We start from the raw sequence: 13930 nt of genomic DNA, 5'->3' as shown, positions 1-13930 counted from the left end.
AATTAGCATTATACATGCAAAGTCGCACGCAGTAATCACTCGGCTGGCAACCGAGGGAAGTGCATCTCAAACGCAGAACTTATCATTTCAATCATGCCTCTGGATCTGCATTGCCTGTGTTCAAGGCACCATAGCTTCATCCGTCGATGCATGAAACCCGCTAGCTAGCACCCTCTGCGCTAGCTGCTCGTAAAGGAATAAAGAGAATTGGAAACATTGTTCTTTCGTATATTTTTGCATGAAGTTGCAAAGAAAACAGTTAAGTGTCCTGAGAATATTTCGTCGTATGAACCAATATACACTCGGAAACCTCTCCGCAACCAGCATTACGGAGAGACCACGGTTTGTCAACGAAGCGGTTCTGTTTTCGGAATGGGATATCGATTCACATCAAAAACACTTTCAATAGCACTAACAAATAGCCATCGCTGCACAAAATTAACTTCAGAATGGTGTTCTGGTCTACAAACAGGGGACAGAAATCGTTAAGCATCACTTCAGAAGTGCCACAAGACACTATTCCCCAAAGCTCTGGGACGGAATATATGACAGCGCCCTGGCGCTTAAGCCGCTTAGGAGTGTAAAGATCGTCGGTTTTGTGGACTTTATAGTAACGGCACGGTCCTGAAGCGTGCACTGGAATAGTTGGTGTGTTAATTGACCGCCGACTCAACTTTAATACTCACGTCGACATCGCATCGTCTGCTCGTGAATAATCGTCGATATTGAGATACGGAAGTCCTGTCTAGGATGCGAGGCTGGACATACAGCGGAATCGCAACAAGCTGATGTTCACATTCAAGTTCATGGTCATGCGGTATCACCCTCCTAGTGGATAACGATTTGCCACAATGCTGGGATCTCAGAAGAAATTCTGTCATCGGGAACTCTATTGGAGGAAAATAGATTCAAAGCCATTCAACGAACTTGTTGGCTCAAGTGAGGCTCTGAAACATCCATCCCTTCATTGTCCTTGTTTTAGTAAAACGGTCAAACGAATGCATCGTGCAAATGCTTGCGAAGTAACCCGGCTTTGGCAAAGGGATCATCGATTAATGACGTAGGATTATATGGTGGAGGGGGGAGTTTGGCATTTTGTGATGTGTGACGACGGGGGGGGGGATCATGTCAGGCTACGTAGCTTTTTTAAAGGGGAATAACTAACATCGTTTTTTATTTTTTTAAATATATTACGGGACAGGGGGGGGAGGGAGAGTTACCGTCAAGCTACGTAATTGCCAGGGCGGTATTTAGAGGTTTGTGACGAAATGCTACGATGGGAGAGGGGGATGTTAAAAATTACTGAAAAAATTCTATGTCATTTATGGATGATCCCATATGACTTTTAGGATTAACGACTATGCTGCCATGATACGCATAACAGTCCCATCTGCATAGGAAACCCATAGCAAGTGGGACTGTTATGCGGATCGTTGCAGTATGTATCATAACTAAAAATTGACGAAAACTTATGTGGGACTGATTTTTGATTATGAACAGTATAGTCAAGTCATGTTGTTCGCAGTTCCCTCGTAATCCTATGTGGGTTTATCAAATTTCATTTATCTCAAAATCTCGTTTCAGTTTGGATAGATTTTGTTGCCGATTCCCGATTACGTATCTGTTGCATCATTTACGATTTTGCTGAGTTTGGCTTCAAACATATGACGGTTGGCTTGGTACCAGTTCAATATTACATATCTTTGTCCCAAATCTATTACCTAAAATTTTAATAACACTAGCGACAAGGTGGTGGTGTTCAAATCTAATTACAATGTGGCGGATATGACTAAATAACTCATAAATAGGATTTTGGATTGATTGACACCGGTGTAGTGGAGTGCACTGAAACTGCGCCGTTTTTGCACTTTCTAGCAGGAGTGCAGAAAACTGGGTATGTTCCATTGACACTTCTGCTAGAAAGTGCAAAACCAGTGCAGTCCACTACACCGGTGTCAATCAATCGAAAACCCCAAAAGTTTGTACCAGTACACGTTTCTTGCTCCCAGTTGATCCGGAGCCATGAAAATTACTTGAGAATACAGAAACGATTCTCCGTTTGCTCCTGAGTAATTTCAGTTACTCCTGGTAATAGAATAAAACTATAATTTCGATGTATGAAAAGACTATCTTTGGTGAATGAAAAAACTCTTCATGAAACGCTGATACTCAATGATGCAGAAGGACTTGCCAGCCAGTAAAAGGCCGATTCGCATTTTTTTAAATTTATTTGTAATTTGACTAAGCACGATCTAAAGACCATTTCTGATAGACAACTGTTAGACCGCTGACAGAATCGTGGCGAGAAATTGAGCTGGGGCTGGTACTGCCATTAGGACTCGGGAAATCTGCTTGCAACAAATCAAGTGGAGCCTGTCAGAGGAAAACCAGGCAATCGACGCAGATCCGCTCAGCTTTCACTTTGACATCCCTTTGCAAGCAGGTTTATCGGATCCGAATGTCACTACCTGTCACCGCTCAGCTTTCCGGCACCGCTCTGTAAGCGGCCTTCGAAGCGTACAACCGTTGGCATATTAAAGCCATAGAAAAACGCACTTCAAACGTAACGATTGACATTATTGATATCAAATATTTACTCCACTTACCCTATCGGCTCGCAGCAACTTTTCCAATGTCCTTAGAGTCTCCTTGTTCCTAGATTCCGTTTACTGTTTCTCCATGTAGAAATTCTCCACCCGTGCAACGGTGGACAGAATCTGCGCACACGTTCCAACTCACTGCGGGCTAACCCAAACAATAGGCTCTATTCCTTCAAAGTTACTTCGTCGAACTTTTTTCACTTCCACGGTGGCTTTCGAGATTTTTACTCTAACCCGTTATTACTAATCTGTCGGTAGGTAAGGGTACCGTAATCCACTCGCGCACAAACAAAACCAACATCGAACCACATTCGGCTTTCGCTTTTTGCGACGACCTTTTTTCCTCATACGCGTTCTGGTAAATTTCCTTCGTTTAATGTCTTTTCAGCGTTTCCTTGTTGCATCGAGTACGATTTTACCACCCATTACCAGCAAAGAGCGACAGCGCGATGATGATGAAACGAATGAAACTGGATTAATAGACACAGATACACAAAGAGGGTTAAAATAAATCAAAATTGGCACGATTGAGATGCAAACAATAAGGTATACTTCTCAATCTAGAGCAGGCCGTGAGAATTACACTTTTTTTTGGGGTCACGGTATCGTCTGACGGCAAAATGTTACACAAACTGAACACCGTAGAGGTGTTGTAAAGTTAATTACCCTTACAGAGCGATGCAAATGAACTTCAGTCCAGGAAGAGGTGATTATTTATATTTATGAAAGAAATTTCTCCCCAAAACATGTAAGTTGGCAATTCACTTTTTCTCACAAATCGACTGCGGGAAGAAGGGAAGATTGGTACACAATTCCCAGCACTTGTACCTGAACCTGAATCAACCAAATACAAAAAAAAACTAGTTTCACTACTTCCGGGGAATCCGCACTTTTGCTCAACCCGATACGACGAGGTACGGGAACTTAAATCGCGTCGAAATCGTACGGCCGAAACAAAGAACCAATCAAACTACGAAACACACTCGAACTTTGACCGTGGGGAAAACGAAAAATCATGGAAAATTACACGCACGTACGCACTCACCCGAAAATTTTTCGCTGCGGAGTGGAATCTTCTCTTCTGAGCCTGCCTGCCCCAAAGCAAAGATGGCCGCACACAACACAGCAGCGAAGCAAAAGCAAGCGAGAGCTTGTGATCGTTTTTTCTTCGGTTCTTTCTTTTTGCTTTTCGTTTCTCGATGCGTTCGGTAAAATGTGCGCTGTCACAGTGATTACAGTGTTGCCGAACAGAGGTAAAATTGGTAAAATTCGTTACGGGGGACCAGGGGTTTCAACCTTCCAGATTTATTTGGATTCTTCCAGATTGTGATGCGTCGGGTGAATTAAGATTCAAAGAACTTAGCGTGGTTTATTAAACCATAAAAGAAGAAAATCAGTCGATTTATTATTAGAGTGACCATACTTCCTGATTCTACACTGACTGTCCTGGTGTCATGGGAAATCGAGGAAAATACTTGATTTGTCCTAGTTTTTGTACTGTAAGCCTACCCAGCAAACCAGTAAGCACTAAAGTAAGTAGCATATTGACTATATAAGAGCTGCCCGATGTTTATAAGCTTTATATGGGCTTTACAAATGTTTATAAGTTTTATACAAGCTTTTCGAATGTTTATAAGCATTACAAGCATTAAGCATTAAAATAGACCGTATATGGGTATATGAAGCTATACTTTAGAGCCTAAAAACCCTGTAGTTGTAAGCCGTAAGCGGTAGTCAGCGATGCCTTTATAATGCCGTTTATGCTTGACATTTCTATTAAACTAAAGCAATGAAGTCCAAATCAAAACAAATATGATATGGTGCACTTTGTAAGCTCAAGAAAAAGCTTGTCGGCTTCGGAGATTTGGCACAAACCAATTAAAGTTAACTAAATCTTTGAGCCATAAAATGATACGAAACTGCGATGAATTACTTTTAAGTTTAGTGTAGGAAGGGAAGTAATTTCAAAAATAAAATATTCCCAAAACCATGCTTCTGTTCGTCGGTGAGTGAAATCAACTTCCAATCGAATCAAAAACCGTTCGATTTAAGAACGGCAAATATCATTTATATGACCAAATGCTCAAATGGATCAAACAGCAAGCGCACTGAAACAACTTATCCCCCATATCTTCTAGAAGCAGAAGTTCGAGCCTGGATCAAACGCTGTATAGAAAAAAGTCAAACACATGTGGCAGATAGACCATGAAAGATAGAAAGAGAGAAAAACAGTCTTTCCTCCATTTTCGTTTTGTTTTTTTTTCAACCAGTGGGTTCTACCCATTACACAAATTGTTTTGACATTCCTCCATAGGCGCGGTGGAAAAGTGGGAGTAGGCTGCATATCAGCCGAATATTTCGCCAAAAGTGGCTTTTGAACAGCACTCATGTACAATATGATGCCTATAAGCTCAGTTACCCTTGTTCTATACGCAACTATAGAACCGAATTGATGCCATTTTCACGGCTTAGTGGTTACTTGGGTAACATATTTCTTATTATTGAGTCTTCGCTTTATTTTGTATGGTTCATATCGCAGCTACGACCGATCACAACCATAACTGAATGCAACGAATACGACAAACAAAGTATACACTATCTCAAGTATCTCTCAAGCTGGTGATTATGGAACCACTTCAGGGTCAATGCAAACAGTACCCAATCCACGATTAACATGGCTTTACGCCTGGACGCTGAACAGCAACTAACCTATCAAGTTTAGCATCCTGCATAACAGCGAGTATGGAAGGTCCCACTCAAACTGATATTATGATTTATCCGCTGTTTTTCGTATAGGGTAGACGAGCCCTTATTCATCTCATTAGTCGAGATGTCACACTCTTTCGCTGATAATTCGGCATTTAGTGATTAGATTGCTCTGAAATCGGTATCAATATCTTTGCTTCGATTCTAAGAAGCAGTACAATAAAAAATCTCGCTTAGAAAAGTTAAAATACTCGCGTTTGAGCGATGCGAAAAGTCGAGTACATCGCACCCTTATTCGTCCTACCATTTAAGCTAAGCTGCGTTGAATAGAGAGAGCAGATACTGCTCTAACTAATGTGTGCTAAGATGTATTAGGGCACAGTAACCCTAATAATCGAGAAAATAAAGAAATTTGTAATGAATGGTACTTTCTGCAGCTGTTTCGATCCTAGTTCTCAGATCCAGTTATGATTGTCATTGGAGATAGTCAGGTACATGGTTTTAATCAAAAATAACGTAGGGAAGCTACTTGGGACCGTTTATATTTCTGCTTTACTTCAATGACGTGCGTCTAGTGCTGATAACTCCTCGTCGGTCCTACACAGATGATTTCAAAATATTTCATCTCATCCGCTAAATTCATGATTGCCAACAACATCATGTAGCTTTCGCTGATTACTATGAAGCTAGACTAGAACTGCGTGTGTGTAATTCCGAAAAAAAAGCTCGGTAATCGAATTCTCATGAAAGACTTTTTGGCTGAGCTATGCCTGCCAGACCCCAGAACTGTTTTCCTGCCAAAGCTCTGCCTGTCAGAACCTAGAATTTTTTTTCTGCCGAAAATCTGAAGAGAAGGCACAATCGATTAAGAGATGACAAAGGGTTTTTTTTTACTCTCTTGATATGTTTACCCTATTTATTAAATTGTCACGATTTAAATTATGAAAACTAGTTGGTGGAGAAACAATTGACCGGACGCAATGGTGCTTTTGAAAAAGTGGTGATTTTTTGTCACTGTGCTGGGGCACGCAAAAATCCGCTATATCGACAAAGTACTCCTAAAAACATCAGGATACTCGGGGGAGAAGTTGACACCATTATCGTTATAAACGTACTTGAAAACATTCTCTTGATGGCACTATGCCAACCTCGAAATCCCAACCCAAAGACAAAGTATGATGAAGCAGTTGTGGAAAAGTATCGAAATGCATCTCTCCCTAGTATCCTGACGTTTTTTGGTTTCATAAAGGCCCATGTAACCAACAAGCATTAGTGTAAGCAGTAAAGTAGCATATAATTTGCATTTTAGATCCTTCTTGCAGTATATTGGCATTCGTTGTGCATAACTGTTGTTAATCAGCATTCAAAAAACTGTTTCAAAGGCGTTTGCATGGCACAGCAGTAATATAGCCGTATATTTTTCCAAAAGTAATAAGCATTTAAAACGACTTAAATGCTTATCAGATAGCCGTTAAGACACATTTAGCATGCTTATTGGTTGCCTGGGGGGTTTTCTCTTCAATGTGACTATTTGTTTTTGTATTGCGAATCTTTTCTAAAATCCACATCGTGACATATCAGCCATGCGCCGCCAAGCCGTGCGCCGAATCACGCGCCCATTCACTTTGCATTAGTGCAAGCGAAAAAAACGAATCGACGTTTATTTTTGTTTCGTTCGCACTCATGTGTGAAACATATAGCAACAAATCGACGAAATGCTAGTTTATCTCGGGATAGACAATATCGGTGTATTCTGGTAGTGAGGCTACCCCATGGGAAAATGGCGCGAGGCAGATTTTAACAGATTGTTTGGAAAGGTTTGTTTTGCTCTATTTTTGTAAATATTTCTTATTGCGGGATCCTTCATTATCTTTGTGATTATACCGTATAAAACTTGTTAGGCGAAGGGGAAACTATACACAAAAGGGCTCAAACGCGCCTACGTTTTATTTGAAAGTCAATCAATGACTCAAGTTAATGGCCCAAAAGCCAAAAAACAACATGTCTCGACAAACATATGATCAGGACTCAAAAGCCAAATATCAAAATTCATTTAGATGAGAAATTCTACACGGTAAACTGGATATACCTATAAAATTGATAGTTGCGTAGTACCCAAAAAAGGGGTACAAATTACCTACTAATTGGTTCCAATCCCTATAATACAGTCGAGATTCGCTGATTGGACATTTTTTAACTGGACCGCTTTTTAGTTGGACCTCCGCTAGTTGGACCATTGTCCAACTAAAAAGCATCTGAATGTCAAAATCTTATGTAAAATTTACTTTGACAATCAATCTGACAATTATTAGAGATGTGAATAGATGCAATTACACTACTAACGTCTCCTTTGGAGAGTTTTTGACGTCCGTCAGTCGGTCCAACTAACGAATCAAATTCGTTAGTTAGACAGAGGTGTGGCCCAACCAGCGAATCACGACTGTATTTATCTATTTCTAGGTAATATCCGCTCAGATTTGATTTACAATTACCTAATTTTAGGTGGTTTCAAGTTACCTACTGATGAGTACGTGCAGTTTTGTGGAATTTAGGTGCTATTTACTTAGGCATCCAGAAAAGTGCACGAACTTAGAAGTGGGTATATTCACTGTACCTAAACTAGGTGATTACAAACCCATTATAAATACCTTGTACATGAAAAAGAATACATTTCATAGAGATTTCCACCTATTAGAGGGTAAATCATACCTTCTGATTGGGTACAGCGCTAGTACCAATCCTCTAGGTACACCCTGTTTACTGTTGCCACGGATACGAAAAACTACCCAAAGTTGAGCTCTTTAGACTCAATCTCGGGGTATCGTGGAATAAGGTTAAATTAGGTAAACCGTGTTGAAGGTAGTTTCCTTTTAACTACGGCAAAAACCACAACTCATTGATAGGTTTTCTATACTCAACCTTGAGTAAAATATAGTTAAAATGGGTCATTAAATGAGAAAAATTTTTTTTTTATTACATGAAGCAGATTTTCGTGATTGCAACAATGTTTTTTCCAATTCAGGAAACGTGAAATTTAAATTTAACGTAAGGAAATATGTTGACAGTCTAGATTTGACACTATCAGAAGCATTTGACATATCAAATTTAACGACAAATGATGCCCGGTCAGAAAAAATGAATACATGTTTTCCCGGTTTTCCCGCAGGGTCATGTTTATTTGACATAAACACCATCCAATGCATATAGTTTTTTTTTCATTTTTGGTGTTGTCTTGATAGGCCAGATGTAAACAAACACAGTTTTCCTATGTATGGTTGCCTACACTCAAAAAAAAGTAAACGTTATGCCTATTGATTTTACACATAGATTTTTGCAATTAACGGAGGCATATAGACACTATTTGCTGGCACATAAACCTAATGTGTGTATTTACAAGAAATATTAATCTTACATTCACATTTCATAACTATTAGCCACATAAAACCCCATTCTATAACAATATGCACATATAACTTATGTGTGTGCATACATAGTTTATACAGTTGACACATAGAAGATATGTGTGCGCGTGATAACAATAGCATTTCTTCTTCATATGAATTTTAAGCGGTTTGAAGCAAATAGAATTAACGTTTGGATTTTTTTCAGTGTAGTTTACATAAGATTTATTTTAAAAAACAAAAAAATCGTTTTTACGTATTACAATGATTTTTTTTGTGAAATAATTTTATATTATGTATATTGGACCTAAAATTTATCGAATGTAATGGAAAACTATATTAGCTTAATGACCCAATTTAAGTTGAATCTTCCTAATTTTGAGTATACCTCAAACAACTCAAAAGTACATTATCCCACGGAAGACCTAGACTGAGTCGCATCTCTCGCTTTGCTTTTGACAACCCTAATACACACAGAAAAACAATTGGTAAAAGTAAGAGTGTTCCGCTCTCAGCAAAAAGCAACCAACGCCAACTATTAGGTTGAAAGTAAAACTTTTAAATTAATCAAGAGTAAGAATCAAAGTAAAAGTTTTCCTTTTAAGCAAATGAAGAATAGTCCTCGAAACAATAGTTTTATTTTTAAACTAAGAGTATGCGTTGGTTGTTTTTTTCTAAGAGTGTAAAACTCTTATTTTTACCAACATTTTTTTCTGTGTGTAAGCACGTGTAAGTGCGATAGCGATGCAAAACTCAAAAGTACCTAAATTTAAGTTAAAAGAACTTATTCTGTGGGTTGTTTTATTTTTCCGTATAGAGAAACCGTTATTACCCAAGAACGGGGCATAACAGTCAACGAAAGAGAAAACTTTCTTTTGTTTGCTATCAACGGATTGTGGAAATGTGCAACGTCTACCAATGCACACATCCCCAGCAACTGTACCTTGCGCTTGACCTTGCGCCGTCCGCTAAAGAGAGAGAAGATAAAACAAAAACTAGCAACGGGTGAATGACCATTTGGTTAAAGCCCCCAATAAACAATTACAAAACTAGCAATCATGAATGTAAACTGACATCACGGAAGATCCCATAAGCTTTGCAGGGACTTCCTCAAACCCTCCTATTGAGTTCTTGTCGACCGGTCTCACGAACACTAATGCAGTTTCCTGGTTGAAAACAATCCCATTTACTTTTACCGTTTTTGTTTATTATTTTCCACCAGCTTGTGATGTAGTAATTAGGTCATGTGGTGTGTACGTACATGAGCCATAGAAAAGTCTATTCATCCCCTCTCAAAAACCCTAATGGTCGTTTGGCTACACTTTGACAGTCCGTTTGGCTACAATTTTTGACACTTCGCTAGTCTGTGTATAAAGTGTCTGTAATCTAAACCAAGCGCTTCCCGTGACAACCCTAATAAACATCTTATCATTCAAGAGCCTAACGACCTGTTCAGGGTATCATCCAAACAATATGTGGAATCGTTGGACTGTATGAGTTAAAGTTCGTGTATAATATTTTTTTATTAGGGAAGTACCTTGTTGTTTCTCCTGATTAAACGATTGTTAAACGTATTTCTCGCGCGTGCGCTGTTTTCTACTGTTATTCCACTCCGAATCCTTTACGCCGGTGTTCCTGACTCAGCCGTCAGGTTATGGGCCCAGAGGAGAAGAAGCAGGAGCAGAAAAGAGCACCGCGAAAGACTCGTGTTCGGACGAACACCATTTTGTTTTTTTTTTCTTTTGTCCGTGATCAAGTAGAAAAACGACGCCGACATGGTTGATGCCAATTTCGATTCCCAAGCTTAGCGAATCGAACTGGGCTACGTGGAAAGTGCGTGTGGAAAGCTTATTGTGTCGAGAAGACTTGTGGAACATCGTCGCAAGTGATATTCCCTCTAGAGTGGATTGTAATGCGGCGTGGAAAATGGCCGATCGAAAGAGGAAAGCGACACTCTTGCTGCTACTTGAAGATAGCCAGCTTTTCCTTGCGTTAAAGGCATATCACCAAAAAATTCCCGTTCAGTGCGCGTTTCGTTATTAGGTTTGTTCCAGTACACGGAAGTTGCTCAGGAGCAAAAAATACTTGCTCCTTTTTACTCCGGATTCCTACCAGAAGAAGAAAAAGGATGAAAAGAGCGCACAGAATCGGTTTTCTCCGGAATACTTCCAGTTTCTCCTGGTACTGGAACAAACCTATTGAAGAAACTGTGTTCCACAAATCTTTTGGCGCGTAGTGATTTGGAGCATCATTTGCTCGCGATCGACGATTTGTTCGATCGATTGGACGCTGCCGGAACGGTCCTCGACTCGGACACTAAAATTTGCATGCTTCTTCGAAGTTTGTCACCTTCTTTTGATGGATTCTTGCCAGCTCTCGATAGCCGGTCAGGTGATGACATCTCGTTAGATGTAGTTAAATAATGGACGATTACCAACGATAGCTAGAAAGGGTAAACGGAGCGCGAAAAGTGGAACAGGCTATGCGATCTGCCGAAAGAAACCCGGAAAAGGAGACGAGGATTTACAACTTCTGCAAGAAGGTCGGTCATCTTCGTAAGAATTGCAGGAAGCTACAATCTACCAAGAAAGAAGAAAACCCACCGAAGAAAAGTGATAGTGCGAAGGCTAAAGTGGTCCAGAGCGACATGAATGACATAGCCTTCACCAAATTTGCGGTGGTGGCAGTGTTGTATGCGGAATTGGCGGTGACGAAAAGCCAAAGATCAGAATTAACGTTGGTGAAGTTAAATACGTCCCGGGATTGTCACCTAGCTTGATTTCCGTAGAGAAGCTGGCACCGAAGAATTTGGAAGTATGTTTTAATAGAGAAGGGGCCGAGCAAATCGTTGCGACGGGCTTTCGTTACGGTGGTCTGTACCATCTTCGTTAAGCTGAATGTCCAATGCAAGCAACGGTAGGTCAGCATAAGTCTGACTGCCAGTATCAGTAGCATCGTCGTCTCGTCCACCGTGACTGGACTGTTGTCGAGCATCTTCTTAAGGAGGATCTAGCCACCGGAACCTCTACCTATCTGCAGAACCGTTTGTCAGCTTCGCACGAATTATGGTTGGGTAGGAAACCGGAATTCGGCCACCTGAACGTGTTTGGCAGTGAAGCCTTCGTCCATATTCCTGGATTCAGGAGGAGCAAACTTGCTGCGAAGGCGAAGAAACTTTATTTCGTTGGCTATTCGATGGAGCACAAGGGCTACCGGATTCTATAACCATCTATCGGGATGTGCGTTTCATCGAACTTAGAAATGGAATGACATCTGTGGAATTTCCTGTTTCGGTTCCGGACGATCCCGAAAAAGAGATTAAGCTATTACCGTTCAAGGAGGAACCTGATAAGAGTGAAGAAAATGACGATTCGGTTAATGAAGAAGATCACTATATTGCTAGCCAATATGAAAGTGGATGTAGCGGAACTCGACGGTCAATGAGATGCAATCTAGGAGCTATTCCAACGCGTTTCGATGATTTTATCGTGGGTATATCGGCATGTGATTTCGAAGAACTAGTAAGGTGCTAGCACAGAGAACAGACATATAAACTAGAACAAACTTTCCCGAAAAACCTGTGTAAACATTTAAATGAAAATACGTTGAAAATCACCATCGCATACAGGTTGGCATGCGTGAGTCACCATTGTATGTAAGTTTGCATACAAGTCCCGTATAGAATTGCTGGCCGATCGAAGCTCCGACCAGTGACAAGTTGCTACTTGCTGTTGTCATTTCAAAGCGACAGTTTAATTTCTTACACAAGTTGAAAACTACTTGTATGTCAGTTCTCAGTGGTGCTAGTAAGTCACCGAGAAGCTGTCGAGCATCCGGAGTGGCGCAGTGCCATGGAAGACGAGATGGACTCTTATCGTCGTAGTGATATTTGGACCGCAACATAGTTGGTCCTAAATGGCTATTCAAGCTTAAGCGCAACGAAGCGGTTGATGTGGTAAAATTCAACACGAGAGTTGTGACACAAGGATACACTCAACAGGTTGGGATCGATTATGATCAGGTGTTCGCACCGGTTACTCGGCAAGTGACGCTACTGGCACTCCTGACAGTAGCCGCTAACCGGGAGCTAGTGGTCCGTCATTTAGATGTTAAGACGGCGTACCTTAACGGAGCTTTGGAAGAAGCAATATTCATGCGCCAAACCCTCGGCTTTGCTGTAGTCGGACAGAAAGTGGTGTGTCTGCTTAAGCGAAGTATTTATGGGTTGCGTCAATCGGCATGATGCTGGAATAAAAAACTGAACGATGTTCTAACCAAGTTGGGGTTCAAAGAGTCGTCAGCGGATCAGTGTCTCTACGTGAAGAAAACTGGTAAAGTTCTGGTGTTCCTGTTAGTCTACGTCGACGATATTCTTTTCACAACGACGGATGAAATGGAGTTGCAACAGATCTACAAAGACTTGTCTAAACAATTCGAAATTACTTGCCTGGGAGAGACTCTACACTTCCTTGGCATGACACGGAATGGATCAAGCCAAAACCGCGAAATCTGCTATGGCTTCGGGGCACTTGAAGTCTCAGGAAACCAACCAGTTACTTGAAGATGCAACAATGTACAGGAGTTTGCTTGGCGGATTGCTGTATCTGTCAGGAATTGCTCGATCGGATATTGCAGCTGTAACGGCGATACTCGGCAGGAAATTCTCCGCACCAAGCGAGGCGGATTGGTCCGCTCCGAATCGCGTTTCGTGCTACTTGAAAGAGACAAACGGATGTTACCTTCAATTGGGCGGAAAAGTTAATCAACTATTAATTGGGTATTCTGACTCGGCTGGCGATTCCCAGAGCCGACGATCAACGTCTGGTCTGGTTCCGTATTTTACTTCGGCTGAGGAACAATTTCCTGGGCTAGCCATCGATAGTCATGCATGACACTCTCATCCATGGAGGCGGAATATAACGCGCTTTCGGATGCTTGCCATGAGACCCTCTGGTTGCGGCAACTACTGCGTGATTTCGGCGAGTTTTATGACGAGCTTGAGTTGCTTGAGCAGTCTACCTTCTCATAATCTCTGATATCGTAGAGCTGAAGCTAATAATCATTCGCAAAAGCTATCAGTAGAGCAAGCAATCATTTTCAACTGCCACTTTGCTGATCCACCGTACAAACTGTACATTGTCGTTGTCTCCCGCTGTGAAAGAAACATGAGTAAACCCCAAGAAAATAGTGTAGCGAAAGAATACCATTGTATTTGGCAAAAGT

At 40.9% G+C, this 13930-nt stretch overlaps 1 protein-coding gene across 8 annotated transcripts in view; it reads right to left on the bottom strand.

Moving 5' to 3' along the window:
- The window catches only part of LOC131685503 (poly(A) polymerase type 3), a 49762-nt gene extending 45983 nt beyond the window's left edge, over window positions 1-3779 (bottom strand). The window contains exons 1-3 of one of the 8 annotated variants that reach the window (XM_058969272.1): window positions 3646-3755; window positions 3153-3434; window positions 2607-3070 (exon numbers count right to left, since the gene is read on the bottom strand). The gene's annotated coding sequence lies outside the window, so the exon portion shown is untranslated. Of the gene's footprint in view, window positions 1-2606; window positions 3071-3152 lie in introns of all 8 variants that reach the window. The other 7 variants (XM_058969270.1, XM_058969268.1, XM_058969271.1 and 4 more) reach the window with 7 other exon arrangements.
- Window positions 3780-13930: the final 10151 nt, after the last annotated feature.

This window comes from Topomyia yanbarensis, chromosome 2, assembly GCF_030247195.1.
Source record: "Topomyia yanbarensis strain Yona2022 chromosome 2, ASM3024719v1, whole genome shotgun sequence".
NCBI classification, from domain to species: Eukaryota; Metazoa; Arthropoda; class Insecta; order Diptera; family Culicidae; genus Topomyia; species Topomyia yanbarensis.
This window is presented reverse-complemented; position numbering and strand designations above follow the sequence as displayed.